Source organism: Polyodon spathula, chromosome 32 (genome assembly GCF_017654505.1).
Source record: "Polyodon spathula isolate WHYD16114869_AA chromosome 32, ASM1765450v1, whole genome shotgun sequence".
Taxonomy (NCBI): domain Eukaryota; kingdom Metazoa; phylum Chordata; class Actinopteri; order Acipenseriformes; family Polyodontidae; genus Polyodon; species Polyodon spathula.
This window is the reverse complement of record NC_054565.1, coordinates 5635315-5641533: the sequence shown is the minus strand read 5'-3', so window position 1 is coordinate 5641533 and position 6219 is coordinate 5635315.

The window sequence follows — 6219 nt, the reverse complement described above, 5'->3', positions numbered from 1 at the left end:
CTGTGTATTCATGTCAAACATTTGTAAAAGAAAAAAAAATATATATATATATTTTGCATCATTTCATTACATCATTGTATTATTTTAGTGTGTATAGACTATATTACTAGAGCTGTTTTTTTTTTTATATGGTTACCTTTGTATGAAAAAATAAAAACAATATACAAGTTTAATTGATTTTGTGAATTTAATTATTACATTTTTGTGTAATGGAATTTTATGTTCATAGTTACTACAATTAAAAGAGATAAGTGTTTCGAAAAGTGGGTTATTTTACACCCCAAACACAAACCTAAAAAAGAATTACCCCCAAACACGAACCACGACAGTAAAAAACTGACAATTGCATTCTACTATATTTCCTGGTACCGGTGCCGAATCACTTCCTGAGCAGTGGGTCTGACAGGAGATGTGACCACTTTTAATTCTATTGTAATTATGTCTTCATAAAGAACAAACACGCCAAAGGAAATTCACACAGGAAATGGAGACTAATAATGATGTTGCTGTTGTCAATCAGTAAAAACAAGGGTTTGCAAATTGCTTGGTGCCCGGTTTGGAAGACAGTGACGTAGTTCACACAATGGCTAGTCAATCAGATCTACTTGAACTAGATTTAACCCGTCATAGTTTAATTAGGATTCTGAGACACAATGACAAAGGAACCCACCAATGAGTTCTAGAAGGTCCATGCATTACTTGCTTATAGTTTTTAAGGACATGTTAACCTGAACCACCTGATCACCTCAGAGCTGTAACTGGAATTCTTAACAATACCACTCCAGTGAAGCAGACTGTCTCTATTGTCTGAGACGCTACACAACGACAGGCACCAAATGGAATGAAATGCTGCGCTAGATGAGTGTCCAATAAACAGAAAGACAGAACTGCTATGATAACAAAGCACTGGACGTTTTAATGAACGATGTGGAAAAGAAGCTCAATGAAGTTAACCTGTGGATTAATTTATTCATTTTTATTAAAAAAAACAAAAAAAAAACACAAGGTTTAAACAGCTGCTGAGATCCTAATGATGAGATTTGAATATTAAGATTTGTGATATTCCATTTAAAGGTGCCCTAAAGGTGCAGAGCTGGGGGGTAACATAGTGGTAACCCATATTTGTGTTACAATTAAGCTAATAATATCAGTAGCATGCCACCCCAATGTAGTTTTCAACACCTTGTGACTGTTGTCACATTGTACCAGGAAATGTTCGTATTGCACTAGTTTTAAAAAGGCTTCTGCTTCCAACCACAACATGCCATCACACACAAAGATTGCCGACATTCAAAATGAGCCGATAAGTCTTTTACTATTTTATTTGATCAAAATGGGAAGTGCTAACATGCATACTAAATCGGGTCAATTTGTGTGTCAAAATTCAGGTACAGAAAAACATTTTGGCTCTGTAATTTGCGATTCAATTAAAAATAATCGTTTCACTAAGTTAATTGATGAATGCATCGATCTAAGGTTTCACGTTGGATTTTTTTAAAAAACATTTTCTGATTGCTTGGACAGAGTTCACGAAACTTTGCATGGACATTTGTGTAAAGTTATTCCACATACCATGAAGTGCATTATTTTCACTGATGTATCCTGGAGACCACTTAGCTGGTTTTGTTTAAAATATGCATTTATGTTATTATGATATGCCATTCTATTCTGTACAGTGACTTACTTGAAGCCAGGCAAGAAAATGCAATTTCACATACAGATTATTTAAGAAATAACCTTTTCTGTGTCTGCCAGATGTTGACATGCAGGTTGATGAAAGCAGTAACATTTCTCCCAGAACTTGTATATACACAGGGGCTTCGAGGCTCAAGCACCCATGGGGAAAAATAAGCACAGGTTTTATTTTTAGGCGATGTCATGCTAAAAACATTGCCCTGAAAGCAAACTTTTAAAAATGGCTAAAATTAAAAGGTCCTGCATACTTCAACAATAAATCTCTCATTCCATACCGCTACAGCCCTCTGTCCGTCCCCTCTGGCAGGAATAAAAGTCGAAGCCAGTGGTATGGCACATATATTTACAGTTCAAGTCTTCCAACATGTTATCTTTGTTAGTTACTATAACTGGTATTTTTGGAGAATCAAAATAAAACAACACTTTCACATTTGTTAATGATGAATGGAAAGAGGAAAGATTTAATGGACAGATCACAGCAATTAATTAACTGTCTTTCCTTTTTATCCTAAATGGAAAAGAACAAGCATGTAAGATAAAGTAAAGGACCGAAGGCACCCTTTGATGTTAGAAGCTTTCTTGGATCTACGGAGAGGCATGGTCTGATAACACATAGTGCCTAAACTACCAACTCTCATTGCCATACATATACAATACATCCATAAATAAATACTGTACAGAAACTATAGTTTAAGATTGTGACAGCCATCAAAACAGCTAGAGGTTTTATTACAGTACCATAGCTCCACATACTGGCGAATGTGACTTTGTACAAATGTGTTGACTGCCTGCTAAGTGGCAAGAAATGGAAAACATATCAACCCCATGTTTATATGTAATGCTTTCTAAAATGCTGTACAATATGTACAAAAATTAACTGGATCATATTTCGCCCTTTTATGTTCAAGATGTTTACACCATTTAGTTACAAAAATATGTAATGTGTGGGTCAGTACAATAACAACATTTGACCAGCTGTGCAAGGTTTTAAAGTTGGCAATGTCTTCATAATGTTTCAAAATTTCTTATTTGTTACCTCCCTCTTTGCCGTCATAAGTTTTGTTTGGTTGCAGTTATTAATAACTGGTGTTTGTATTGGTAAGGTGTGTTTTTTTTTTTTTTTTTTTTTTTTGACAGGCGTACAGTATCTATTTCTAAACCGTGTATGTTTTAAATTTAAAAAAGATTACAGCAGCCAAAAAAAAAAAAAAAAAAAAAAAAAATGTTTGATGAAAGCAAATTTTGCTTATTGATTTGGGTTTTATACCTTACTTATCACTGATATGTGTGGAACAATTTCTATGTGCTTGTGACAGAAAGCGAATGAATCCTAGTAAACAGCCAGCAAACAAACAAACCAGGACTACACTTCACCATTGTGCACGTTTAAACTTGTAATTCACCGATACACTAACGGCACTCACTCTGGACTTGTGACCGTGTTTGGGATTGTGTGTGTCTTGTTCGTGTAATTACTGTTATGACTGAACCCCCGTGGTTTTGACTGGCTTTACACATCGCTGTGTATAGCCAGAATTATTATTGAGCAAATAATAACAGTTTCGTTTTTCACCATTGATCTGTTCTGGGATTGTTCTTATTGAGCACTGACTGCATCACTTCTACACCTGCACACTGCAAACCACTTTGCCACGACTGTAGTCAGTTAGTACTTCAATGAAGAAGTTCAGTTTAGTTTCGTTGTGACTGGTGGTTGTACCGGTAAGGCGCCATGTATTTTTCATTGCAGGCAACCTTGGCTTATTTATTTGCTTATTCCTTATCAATCCCACTGATATGTACAGAACAATATATGTAAGCCACAGCTATTAAGTTTGCATCAATCTATATAATTAACTAATTTTGCTAATTGAGTCATGTTATAATGCGCTCTAAATTTTAATTAAGATTAAAATAATATCAGTGAAATCCCAACCCCATTGTATTTCGATCTGTCTTGTGTCCGGTGTCAGATTACACCAGGAAGTAGATTTTGCTTGCTGATCTCTAAGGCGTTGCCATCATATTTTTCTTTCGTTGCAGAGTTATTCATGACTGGTGGTTGTGCTGGTAAGGTACTTTTTTTTTATTTTTTTTTTAAATTATTTAGCCATATTTCTAAACGTTGTATGACGTTGTATGTTGTATTTTTTTTTTTAATACAGCAGCAAGGGTTTTATACCTTACTCATCATGTGCGTAAAAAAAAAAGAAAAAATACTTTTTGAAGACTGAATACTTTGCGATGAAAATGTGCTGTCATTAAAATAATACTATGTGAGTTGATTTAAAAAAAAAACAAAACAAAACAAAAAAACAATAGGAGTCAGACTTGTGTTATTTCATTAAAATGTACATTTTTATTAAGATTAAGATAATAATATCAATAAGGTCCCAACCCCGTTGTACTTTGATCTAACAGTATCTTGTGCCGCTGGCAGATTACACTAGTATGTAAATCTATTCATTTTATTTTGATCTACCGGTATCTTGTGCCACTGGCAGATTACACTAGGAAGTAACTACATTCATTGTAATTTGATCTATTTTGTGCCATTGGCAGATTACACTAGGAAGTAACTACATTCATTGTAATTTGATCTATTTTGTGCCGCTGGCAGATTACACTAGGAAGTGAGAATTATTGGTCATTTCTGCCTTTACGATTTATATTCGTTTCTATTTCCGTATTCAATAAATGCTGTTAATATGTAATTGAACCTTTCGTGTGTCAGGGGTGGGTGTTCATAGTAATTCCACTACATCTCCAATGTTTCAGATTGGAAATTACTCAGTTGCAGTTAAAAACACTGCCTGTCTTGTCGTTTGTATTTTACAGTGGATGTTGTCATATCAAGTGTTTTAAAAAGCTAAGCAGAATGGAGCAAAAGACGATCAGGACAGTAGCTTTTGCATTCCCTCAAAGCTCTTCACATGTTAAGCCAGGAGTGTATAAATGCGATGCAAAAAAATGTGACTGCTGCACCACGTATATAAGGCCTATTAATAATTTCACCAGCACCACTAAAGAGAAAAAGCATGAGATCACAGATATGTTAACATGTAAAACATCAGATGTTGTCTATGTCATACAATGTGCACGCCCAGAATGTAAGAAGCAATATGTTGGGAAGACCACGTCGGCCTTGAAAAGCAGGTTCAGTGTCCACAAACGTGCCATCAGATATAAACAGAATACATCAGTCGCTGAGCATTTCAACAGCAAAAATCATTCTTTGGAGGACGTCACCATTTTTCCTATTGAGCAAAGTTGTGAGAAAAACACCCTGGCTGAGCGAGAGATGTTTTGGATCTGTGAGCTTGGCACAGAGTATCCTGGTGGGCTCAACCTGGATGTACCCACGGAGGAAGGTATGTGTTTAGTGATAATGATGGGAAATAAGGAACCTTAGAGAAGTGATCATTATTGTGTTGTTCATTACATAATTTATGTAAGCACTAATATATGTAAGCAAAACTGTTAAAAGAAGACGATATCAAAAATAACCAAGAAATTGGAAAATACAGTAGCAGATGTAAATATACCTGCTATTAAGACCACGTGATCCCTTCATCAGGTAACAGTGGATTGAGAATAAATAGTGAAGATGATTATATTTAAATGGAATTAAAACTTGTCAAAATGGAACACAGTTGAATAAAGTTTTGAAAAGGGTTACATTCTGTTCTATACATACAGTATACCGTATAGTGCCATAGGTTCACATAGTAACATAGGTTAGTAAGAACTAAAGGTATAACCATGGCATGTTTTTTAATGAGAGATTGCGGGTATTGTCAAGTTAATGATTTCATACTGTAAAATACTATTTTTGGATATTTTCTAAATTGAAAGCTGTGCTAGTCTTGATAAAACTAGTGGTTTAGAGCGTAGTAATACATGTGTTGAATTGTGCAGTGCTGTAGTTTTAATATTCTTTTGTTTATTACAGGAAAAAAGAGAAAACGTGCAGATGACGTTGCTACTCCCAATAAAAAGCAAAAGGTGTACTATGAAGCTGAAGAATCTATGAACTTTTGTAAGAACTGGTAAATTTGTGTCTCTCTCCTTGCCTTGGTCACTGTAAGGCATACGGGTTGCATGTTATATACGAGGGTTACAGAGTTCTAAAGTTATTCCTAAAATAGAGGTATGCGTTATAAAAAGGATGTAACAAGGTCAGGGAAGCATGTTATAGACAGGGTGCATGTTATATTATTAAAACGACATTAACTGAACCTGTTCTGAATGCCTATTTAACAAATAGACACATTGCTCACTACATGAATGCAGTCTGGAAATCTTAATTTTGCATTCTTTAAGCATCAGCCATTTTGTGTTGCAACTGTTTCTTTTCATGTTTTTATATGTTTGTTGAGTTATGGATAAATGCTAAAATTAATGGTAGACTTTGTAAAGATGTTTTTTTTTTGTTTTGTTTTTTCCCCCAGGTTATGAAATGGAAGAAGAAGCCAGGAATATTATAGCTCAAGTGTGTGAAAAACTTAAAAACGTGCGCTACAG